This window comes from Lampetra planeri, chromosome 45 (assembly GCF_965212315.1).
Source record: "Lampetra planeri chromosome 45, kcLamPlan1.2.h2, whole genome shotgun sequence".
NCBI lineage: Eukaryota > Metazoa > Chordata > Hyperoartia > Petromyzontiformes > Petromyzontidae > Lampetra > Lampetra planeri.
The window spans coordinates 1609944-1622168 of record NC_136151.1 but is presented as its reverse complement, the minus strand read 5'-3'; positions in this window follow the sequence as shown (position 1 = coordinate 1622168).

Sequence of the window (12225 nt, the reverse complement as noted above, 5' to 3'; positions counted from 1 at the left end):
CTGCAGTTCCTCCTCACCTTCAAGGAGCCGCAGGGGCAGATGGCCAGGTGGCTGGCGCAGCTGCAGGAATACAACCTACAGATCGAGTACCGGGCCGGGCGGACGCACGCACACGCAGACGCCTTATCGAGGCGACCCGCGGTGTGTGCCGAGACGACGGCGGAGGAGGCCTGCCCGTGCTTCACTGGGGGACGTTGCCGACAGGCAATGGACTCCCGGGAACCCGCTGAGCCTGACCCCCCTCCGGCGAGAGAGAGTGGGGTGTGCGCCACAGAGACCCCCACAGGTGGAGCCAATGATCCAGTCGACCGCCCTGCAAGCGCGGGACCCACGACTCGGGACCCGGCAGACCACCCCGCCCCGATCGGACGGATCCAGGAGGACCTCGGCTGCGCCTTCCCGGGCCTGAACGACGAGCAGCTGAGGCAGACCCAGCAGCGGGATTCGGATCTGGCGGTGGTGGAAGCGGCCCTGCGGGAGGGGAAGAGCACCTTACCAGGGCCCTGGAGCGGTTTGTATGCCTGGTTGTGTGTGCAGAACGGGGTGGAACGAGAGTTAACCGATGCCGGTCAGCCGGGGTGCATCTGTGTTCCCGCCCAGGTGTGACCCCAGCTGCTGCGGCTGGTGCACGACCACCCGCTCGGGGGCCATGACGGGGAACGGTGCACTCGGGAGACCCTGCGTCGCCAGTATCTCTGGCCCAAATTAGCACAAGACGTGGCCGCCTGGGTACAGGGCTGCCGCGCTTGTCAGCAGTGCGGGCCGAAACCGGCGCGATACCAGGTACCCCTAAGGTCGTTCCACGTCAGTCGGACGAACCAGTTGGTCGGCATCGATCTCCAGGGGCCGGTTCCGCGATCCCACCGGGGCAACCGCTATATCTTCGTAGCGGTAGAATACTTCACCCGCTACCCCGTGGCGGTAGCCATCCCCGATTAAACGGCCCTTGTGGTGGCCCGGGCCTTCGTGGAGCATTACGTACTTAAGCATGGGATCCCGGAACGAGTCCTCACCGACCAAGGTAGCGAGTTCGAGGCCGAGCTGTTCCAGGTGCTGTGCCGAGAGTTCGGAATCCGGAAGGACCGAACCACAGGGTACCACCCCCAAGCGAACGGTATGGTGGAGCGCATGAATCAGACCCTAGCGGGGAAGCTCAAACGTATGGCGGCCGCAAATCAATGGGATTGGGACGACCACCTCCCCTATGCCCTGTTCTCCTACGCCACCACTGTACACACATCGACGGGACAAACCCCGTTCCTAATGATGTTTGGTCGTGAGTCTCGTTTGCCCGCAGACCTGCTGTTCGGCGTTCCATCCCCCCAACCAGAGGAGGGGAGCCGCCCCGTGGAACACCTGATGGAAACCCTGCGGGAAGCCCGCGGCCGAGCATACCCGCAAGGGGAAGCCGCACATCAGCGGCAAGAACAGGGCACCCGACCCCGCGTGGAACCCCCCCCCTGTTCCCGACAGGTGCCAAGGTGTGGCTATACACCCCTCGCATCGGGGCCGGGCAGGTGGGGAAACTGACGACGTACTGGCGAGGACCCTGGACCGTGATGCGGCAGATCTCCCCCTGGACGGTACTAATTCAGGGCAGGGAGGGGGGCCGAGAGACGGTGGTCAACGTCCGCCGCTTAAAACCATGGAAAGAAGCCCCGGCGAGAGAGAACCCCGCCGCCCGAATGCCTCAAAATCCCGGTGTACCTGCACCCCCTGTGCTCGGGGGCCTCGCACGCTACATGGGCCCCACCGGACCCCCAGCCCAGAGGTGTCCCGACCCCGCCAGGGGACGGCGGGAACGGCGACCCCTAAACCCTTCTGCTGTTGAGTTTGTGCCCCAGCCCGCAGGCGCCGAGGGACAGGGAGAGCCGTTGGAGTGGAGGAGGAGGCCGCCGCAGGAACCCCAGGGGACGGAGCCACCCGCTCCGAGACCAACCACGAGGTCCGGATGGACCCCCCGAACCCCACAGCGCTTCCTCTCTTCAAGATCCTTGTCCAGTGGTCACGTGATTCTCGCAATTATGTTAATATATTTTTTTCTTATTATCAAACTTCCCTATTATTATTTTAACACTCATTCGTGTTATACTAATCATAACTATCCTTTATAACATTATGCTTTTCCTAACTTGACTAGCATTGATAATAGTTGTTTTCCCCTTTTTTGGCAGCAAGAAAACCTTTTACAAGGAATCATGTCTGCATTAACCACAATACTTGTGGTCAGAATGCAAACAAAAACGTACTCTGTTAATATATGCATTGTCTTTTAAACTGATTGGTCCACACGAAAGACGGCTTTCTTTTGAGCATCGTCGCAAATGGTGTTAGACCAGAGGACGCCAAAAAGCGTAAAAACACATTCTTATATTTTGGCACTGGCAAAGGAGTTCCCATGATGTTGTCTATTATGAATAATACTGCACCTATTATAGCTATCATTTATATTACCGTGCTCATCATATCTATGATATTCATTACACACCCTATCCAGATTATAATTTACAATATTATGCATATCCTTAAATTTCGATTTAAAGTTTTCGTGACTGCAGGGATTCATCTTCTTGGTTCTTTCGGTAAAGTCACGTAGAAGGGAAGTAATAAAATAATAAAAATAAAACATAATAAAACAATTCTCACGACGTTTCGGCCACAACGCAAGCAGCCGTCCTCAGGCGAAGAATGAAACACCCCAAGCTTGGAACGTATATTTAAGCTGGGTTAGAGGGGGGGAGGTGGGAAGAAAAGCGCCTAAACAAAATAATTTGCATATCAAGAGGAATTCAGCATATGGAAAATGCGTAGGAGGTGGGCGGGGGGGGGTTCCAAATCAATACTATGCCCGTGCATTATGCAGGATTAGCAGCATCAAAGGGGGGGGGGAGGGGGGAGCATTAACAAAGGAAAGGAATGTTAATAGTATGTAGCTGCAGTTACTAAACAACCACGTAAAAAACCAAAGTATAAACTGCATAACAAACTAAAGTATAAACTACATAGCATCATCAGTATACTTACTATACTCTACAATAAGCTGAGTTACTAACAGTAAGTAATACATAAAAAATTCTACGTTGTAAAAAATTATATAATATGCTTCCATCTAAACTTTATTCTCTTACATCACACGCGTCTATACCGTAATATATACTTCCATAGGCAAACCCAACATTAAATTACATACTGTATTGCTATAAACCACCCTATACCTTTTTTGGATGTCCTAATCAAAAGGAGACCTGATGGTTCAATGAGCCACTCTGTCTACAGGAAAGCCACCCATACGGATGCTTACCTAAAACCGGATTCCCACCACCATCCATCCCAGAAGAATTCCCTCATCAAGATTCTATACCATAGAGCCCAATGCATCTCCGACCAGGAACACATTGCCAGTGAACTCAAACACGTACGCCAAGCTCTTAAGGCTAATGGTTACTCCGACTACACAATCCGCAAAGCCATCACTCCAACCATCAAGAAGGATCCTGTTGAGGAGCCTTTCAAGACCATCACCTTACCCTACATTGCTGGGGTCACTTAAAAGATCTCCAAAATCCTGATAAAACACAAGATCCAGGTCCGATTCAACACAGTACATAAAATCCGTGATCTGGTCCCGTCTGTAAAAGATGTGGTTCTAGACATACAGTACCCTGGCGTCTACAAACTAAGTTGCCTCTGTGGTAGCAGTTACATTGGAGAAACCAAACGACATGTCTCGGACCGCATCCATGAACATAAAGCAGACTTGAAACACGGTAGGACAAACACCTCAGCCGTGGCAGATCACTGTTACAATTCAGTGGGCTCACATGATCTTGACTTCTCCAAGACAGAGGTTCTCTGAAAGCCATCTGGCTACCATGAGAGATTCGTTCATGAGGCGATCCACATATACAAACACAGAGACAATTTCAACCGAGAAGATGGATTCTGGCTCAGCAATCATTGGAAGGACGTAATAAACCATTTCGGATCTTAACTGATTGTGTTCACGTTTAGGGTGACCTTCAGACCACGTTCCACTCACTGGCATTGTATTCTTTGCAGGGAATGGATTCTTTGCTCCGCTGCTAGTTTCCTGCCAACAGTCTCCCATTGACATAGTTCGTTGCTTCCTCTTAGTATCTTTCACACGACGGTCAATGGTACAGTGTATAATAACAAATAGTATAAAATGTATATGCTTAATACAATGTACACAGTAATATATAGTATCGTAATTGTATAGTGAATATACAGCAGTGTGATATACATTAGGGTGGGTAGAATAATACATAGTGTAATATTACAATGTATAAGGTTTAGGGTGGTTTATAGCAATACCGTATATAATTTAATGTTGGGTTTGTCTATGGCAGTATATAGTACGGTGTAGACTCGTGTGATGTAAGAAAATAAAGTTTAGATCAAAGCATATTATATTTTTTACGACGTAGAATTGTAATGTATTACTTACTGTTAGTAACTCAGCTTATTGTAGAGTATATTTAGTATACTGATGATACTATATAGTTTATACTTTGTTTACGTGGTGGTTTAAGTTACTGCAGCTACATACTATTAACACTCCTTTCACTTTATTAATGCTACCCCTATCCCCTCCCTTTGATGCTGCTAATCCTGCATAATGCACGGGCATAAGTAGTACTAATCACATACCTGCATTTCCAATAAATATGCTAGATTCCTCTTGATATGCAAATTATTTTGTCAAGGCGCCCTTTCCCCCCCTTCCAACCCAGCTTATATATATATGCTCCAAGCACGTGTGCTGTTTCATTCAGACGCTGTCGCCTCGACAGACCTGGTTTTCACCTGAGGACGGCTGCTTGCGTTGTGGCCGAAACGTCGTGAGAATTATTTTATTGTGTTTTATTTTTATTATTTTATTACTTCCCTTATACGTGACTTTACCGAAAGAACCAAGAAGATAGTCCTTTCTCTTGCAGCCTGGAAGCCAACAATTCAGCAGACTGCTTTGGAAAATACAAATCTCTTACAAGATCATTCAATTCAGGCTGACTAAACAGAGAAATGTTATCACAATCTGCATCACATGGCGTATATTCGATCTGAGCATCATCATCATCATCATCTGTAGAAGCAGGTAAACTGAGGGATTCAACATCAATCTCTGGCAGCTCAGTAAATACAGGCACAGGTATTTCCTCACAGTGCTCAACTGGTCGTCTGGCAGATGGGATATCTGGGTATTGTAAGTGTTGTTTGTTTTTCTTATTGAAAGCATTTACATTGACAAGGCAGAAGTAGCAGTTATCCAAATGGTTTGTAGGTTCTCTCCAAACCATTGGCACACCAAACTTCAGCTTAGCATTCTTTCCTTTAGACCATGATCGCAAAGTTTCAACACAGGTTTTACACACTTTGTGAGGAGCCCAATGTTTGTCTTGGTCTCCAAGTCGTACTTTAAAGTAGGCAAGATAAACCTTCTTGACAAAGGTATTGATGTTGCGCCTTTGATCATTCAAAGTGAAGCTGCCACAGATGTAGCAGAAGATATATGGGTCATTACTGCATTTCCTTCTTTCGGATGTTGTAGCCATTGTTAGATCACGCCCTGCAGAAGAAAAATATTAAATAAATGTGGATATCTACATACAATTATATTATAAACACACTATCCTAAAAATACAGCACCATATTTTAACACTAAAGCAGTCACTGACTCGCAACAACTTGCAATCATAAGTGACAGAGTTAACCTTCTTGGTTCTTTCGGTAAAGTCACGTAGAAGGGAAGTAATAAAATAATAAAAATAAAACATAATAAAATAAAATAATTCTCACGACGTTTCGGCCACAACGCAAGCAGCCGTCCTCAGGTGAAGAATGAAACACCACCAAGCTTGGAGCGTATATTTAAGCTGGGTTAGAGGGGAGGAGGTGGGAAGAAGAGCGCCTAGACAAAATAATTTGCATATCAAGAGGAATTTAGCATATGGAAAATGCGTAGGAGGTGGGCGGGGGGGGTTTCAAATTAATATTATGCCCGTGCATTATGCAGGATTAGCAGCATCAAAGGGAGGGGGAAGGGGAGTAGCATTAACAAAGGAAAGGAATGTTAATAGTATGTAGCTGCAGTTACTTTTACGTGGTTGTTTAGTAACTGCATAATGCACGGGCATAATATTAATTTGAAACCCCCCCCGCCCACCTCCTACGCATTTTTCATATGCTAAATTCCTCTTGATATGCAAATTATTTTGTCTAGGCGCTCTTCTTCCCACCTCCGCCCCTCTAACCCAGCTTAAATATACGCTCCAAGCTTGGTGGTGTTTCATTATTCACCTGAGGACGGCTGCTTGCGTTGTGGCCGAAACGTCGTGAGAATTATTTTATTTTATTGTTTTATTTTTATTATTTTATTACTTCCCTTCTACGTGACTTTACCGAAAGAACCAAGAAGATGAATCCCTGCAGTCACGAAAGCTTTAAATCGAAATTTGACAGAGTTAATTTCGGGTAAAATCAATGATAATGGGGTATGCCTATAGCATAAAAATGAGATGTGATAGAGCAAATCTGAGATCAGATTTGGAATCAGCACCCTAAAATGAGTCTAAAACAGCTGCAAAAGTCCAGACCAGATTTTTTTTGGTGACCAGTGTTATATATACAGAGTGCTACAATAATTATATATACAGGGTGCATCAAAATTATATATACAGGCTGCATCAATAATTATATATACACGGTTCTTCAATAATTTTATATATATACAGAGTGCTACAATAATTATATATACAGAGTGCTTCAATAATTATATATACAGAGTGCTTCAATAATTATATATACAGAGTGCTTCAATAATTATATATACAGAGTGCATCAATAATTACATATACAGGGTGCATCAATAAATATATATACAGAGTGCTTCAATAATTATATATACAGAGTGCATCAATAAATATATATATATATATACAGAGTGCTTCAATAATTATATATACAGAGTGCTTCAATAATAATATATACAGAGTGCTTCAATAATTATATATACAGGCTGCTTCAATAATTATATATACAGGGTGCATCAATAATTATATATACAGAGTGCATCAATAATTATATATACAGGGTGCATCAATAATTATATATACAGGCTGCTTCAATAATTATATATACAGAGTGCATCAATAATTATATATACAGGGTGCATCAATAATTATATATACAGGGTGCATCAATAATTATATATACAGAGCGCTTCAAAAAAATACGAACACTTGTGAGAATTTGCAACAATGCCACAATAAATGTGCCTCTGGGCTCTAGAAACCACCTGGAGAATATCCCAGGCAATGCATTGATAATGATGACAAAACACGTGGGAGAGACTGACTTTTTAAGCTATTAATATTACATTTGTTATCATGTTACAGTTGTAGTATTATCCGTTATTTTTTCCATTAAAAATGATATTCCCATGCAAGTGTTAATTTGTTTTAATTTTTGAAGCACCCGGAATATATCGTTGTACTTATATATTTATACACGTAATTAAATTATATATACGCGTATATTTACGTATACATTTTTGAAAAATATTAATAGTTGTTTATATATTTATTCATGTAAATATATAAATATCCATGTATATGATAACACGTGTTGTTGTGGGTTGCCAAGCAGGTGTGGTAGTGGTAGTAGCTAGACACATCTATCGCGATGGAGCAGGTGGAGATGAGTCCACTTGCTGTACTGCCATCTGCTGGCAAGCCAGGGTATGGTGACCTCAATGCCCAGGGTGAAGGAACTGATCCACCAGGATTACAGGGGATACCTCCCTCCTTAAATGGCATCCAGTGCTAGATTTCACGTACGCATCCCCACAGCCCGTACTATCCAGGCAGAGTACAGTAGGTTTTTGGAGGGTAAGAAGAGGGTGGTTGGAAAGTCTGTAGAGAAGTTTATGAATGACAACAAAATAACCGAAGGCTTTTGCTGGTGGAATTAAAAGAGGTAAAGATGTCGAGAGAGTTCGGTAAAGTTGGGTATTTCTGCTATGGTCGGAGCTATTCATCTACGAGCCACCCATTTCAACACACGCAGTTACTCAGAATAAATAATTTATAGCATCCACAGGCCGTGCGGATCGTGGGGGTTGTTTGGTCATACTTAACCACTCCAGCCAGTACGGGTTGGTGGTAGACGTGGAATGTTCTGCTCTACTCTGTTCTACCCATATCAATGTCCAGCATAGCAACCAAATAATAATTGACAGGCAAACATCATCGCTACGCAGACGGCACCAGACTCCTCGCCTCAGTTGATTACACGGAAGTTTAAAAGTAACAATATAGATAAGAAGTCACAACGACCGCTTAATACTGTTATTGTTTTTAACCTGGGGTGCATGCATCCCCTGGGGATGTGATATGCTCTTTATGGGGGTGCGAGACATGCAGGTTTTTTAGAAGGTAAATCATTGAAACACAAATTAAGAACGGACACGTAAGTAACGTAACTACTTTGTTTCATCAACCTCTATGTATTTATTAATATTGTACTTTTTTTTACGATTGATAACCAAATAGGTGCAAAGCTGCAGTGAAGGTTAATAACCATCAAAGCCAATGCAGATTCTGCATTGGCTTTGACATACAGTGTGTCATCAGTAGTCAAGTATACGTGAATCAATATTGGTGAACTATGCAGTTATCAGTATTTCTTGCATGAGTAAATACATTTTGCTCATATTAACTTTCTAAATACTATAATAAATCCAAACAAAACGACAATTTATGTTTTACAGTATTATTTAAAATATATGGATCCTATTTTAACGCAGTATATAACACGCAGTACGTGAGAACAAACTAACATTAGTTACATATTATATAATTTAACACGAAATATTATTTCTACATATATACTATTTGGTTATTTCGGTAAACTCACGTAGGTATAAAATAAAATAAATTAAATCACGTTTCGGGCGCAACACAAGTGTTCGTCATTAGGTGGGACAACCACAGCAAGTACAGGTACATAAGTACAACTACTGTACTTTGTTTCATCAAGCATTATTTATTTATATATTAGCATTGTAATTGTGTTAACGAGTGAGAACCAAAAGGGTGCAAGGCTACAGTGAATGTTTGAACCACTGAGTTTGAGAGATAGAGATCTACAGATGAGAGGGGAGGGGTTCACAGTGTGGGGGGGGGGGGGGCACAGAAGTCACGTGATGCGTGGGAGGCTTCAGCTGGTTTAGAGACAGCAGAGATACCGGCAAAACCGGCTGAGCGCGACCCCCGTAGAAAGCCGATTTCGTTGTCGCGTTCTTTGTACAGGGGAACATTTTAACAACAAAAATAAATAAAATCAACAAATCTGCAAAGTCTCTTAGAGTGAGAATGCACAGCAGAGCTGGAGTGAGTAAAATTACCCGCCCCCATCATTCGCTCAACCAATCAGGTGCCACCCTCACCCCCACACGATTCGATTATCACGATTCGTTGTAACGGTTTATTTAAAAAAAAAACTATTATTTAGACGTTTTATCCCCAATATTATCACGATGCGTGTAGCCAGGTGAGTAGTCCGGAGACCAGGGCAGAGTCTCGGGCTCCACCTAAAAGAATCCTCGCCACAGAAATGTCGAGTGAGGGCCTCGCTAGGACCCGGGGCTGGGAGCGCAGTGGTCAGTGCCTACAGCCGCGTCTCCCGCTGTCGCCTTGTAGGAGCAGTACAATAGAATGCGCTCGTGAGTACAGTACATAATACTTATTGGATGTTATTAAACTAAATTAGTTTTTTTATTCGTGAATTATTTACCATCTGTATGCTTTTAGTGTTTGCGATGCCATTTCATACCCTAAGATACCATTGGTTTGTAAATCTAAAGCTGAATATAGACAGCTATGTACAGTCATCAATGATTGCATCAAAATACCCATCACATTGAATTTCGGCACGTAATTGACTACGGTGACATCACCAAGCGGCGTCGTGACATCACCAAGTGGCGTGGTGACTTCACGAAGCGGCGTGGTGACGTCACCAAGCGGCGTGGTGATATCGCTGCCGCTTAATGGTGAATGCCGATTGCCATTCGTGTTGTAAGCAGTGGGTGGGGTTGTGAATGATGGATGGTCGGCACGGGAATCTCCAGTCTCGGTCAAGGTGAAAGATGGTGACAACGCCAACAATGGGTGATGGAGGGAATAAGTGGAGGTAAATAGAGTGGGTGATACATTCACACTGCAAGGAAAAGGCTCAAGATTCCAGCATGGGTTACCAGAGTCTGTCTCAGATTTCACCGTGACATTCAAGCAACTCGTCACGGTGTGGTAATTACCAGGAAATGGAATTACAGGACATGATGAGGTATCCATTGCTGTCTTACCAAAAACACGGAATTGTGCCCTAAGCTGTGGAAGAATGAGTTTCCACATTATGATGAGGTACTTTGTTGAGCTATCATATGTGATATGTGATAGCTAGGTGGCTTCCGAAAAAGAGCTTTATCGCATAGTTCAGGGGACGTTAACTGTAAAAATTGAAATAGGAAATAATTTGCGGTGTCATTTTTGGAATTTGTAAAATGACACTCGCGCTCAATGGGTCTACCCTTGTGAATGATGTCTGAGGAGCAGTAATGGTGACAGGACCTGCAGTCGTGTAACCTTTTAAACAAAATGGCAAGCACTGCCGCAAGGCCACCTCGCTGTCCCAAAACGTGGGTCAATCGATCTTTATTCTACGTGCCAATATCACCCTCACTAAAGTAGACATCGGTGCAGGCTACAGCAGGACGGAGATGTTACTGAGGGCATCGACCAAGAATTGAAAAAAAACCATTACGACCTCAGCAGCTAACACCGAATGGGCAAAATAAAGTGAAACAATACACCATTAATATACAACATGGAAAATGTACATATCGTAAATGAATGAATAAAAAGTAGAGAAACCGTTTAAATAAATAATATTTGATGTGAGTGGTGGGCGAGTTGTCTTTGTTGGAACGACATTTGCTCCCATCACCTAACTCTGTGCTCCTTAACGGATTAATTTTATTTTTCACAAGCTAAGCTGACTTGTTTTTAGCCCCCATGCAAGTTAACCGCGTGCTAGACGACCACCATTTCCAAAGCAACGAGGGTGGCTTGTGGTAAAAATATTCAAATATTTCACCTGGGAAATGTCCCCCCAGATGGAACCTATCATTAGCTAAAGGGTGTCCAGGGCACCGATTGACGCATGGCAAAAAAAATGAGCCTCATGCGTAATTAAAAAAATGCCTTCAAAATGTAACCCATCAACCTGATTGCAAAACACCCCCACACAGAAATGCCACTCGTACAAGCCATGCACAACGCATCCCACCAGCTGTCGTCTGAGTGCAAGACTGATCCAGTTTGGTTAGGAAGCCACTAGAGTTATATGCTGTTAAATAATCGAGATTAACAAACTAATTTCTTTAGAACTGATGATTATTGTATTTAGTTTGATTTCCTTCTCCCGCACCTATGATTTAAACGGTTGGCTAAGTACGGTGCCAAAGAAGTGCAAGACACATACACACGTCTTTTAATGACCTGCATTGTAGTGGCTCTTGAAATATAGATTTAAAAAAAATTGCGATTTCTCAAAAAATGGCTCTTCTTGTTATTTTGGTTGCTGGGTCTCATGGCAGGAAAAGAGTTGGGGAGGGCCAACTACAAAAAACTTGCCCACAACTGCCGGCGGGATCGTCCTTGAAAAATTGTTTCTTAGCTCAGTTGGCACTAGTCAGGGAAGTGATTCTGAAGTGTGTGAGAGAGTGGGCGAATGGGAGGATGGGTGAATGAGTGGGCGAGTGGGATGGTGGGTGAATGAGTGAGTGGATGTATAAGTGGGTGAGTAAGTGGTTGAGCGGGTGGACGAGTGAGTGTGTGATTAGGTCAGTCAGTTGGTATCTGATTATGGAACGCTTTTATGTTGTTTTCTGGCAAAGTCGCCCTTGAAAACAAACAACTTCTTAGGACAATGGGATCAACTTGGGGAAATACACCTCTGGTTGTTCTGAAAAGCCTTGAGGAGCGGTCGTCAGGCTTTTTCAGCTGCCATGATGCCTGTGCATTGCACCACGCTGTGCCTCAACACGCTAGAGGAGCAGCGTGTTGTGATAAGCTAAGACCAGACCACTTGGGGAGGGGGATGTAGAAAGATGGATGGAAGACACGTGTACAATAGCCGTGC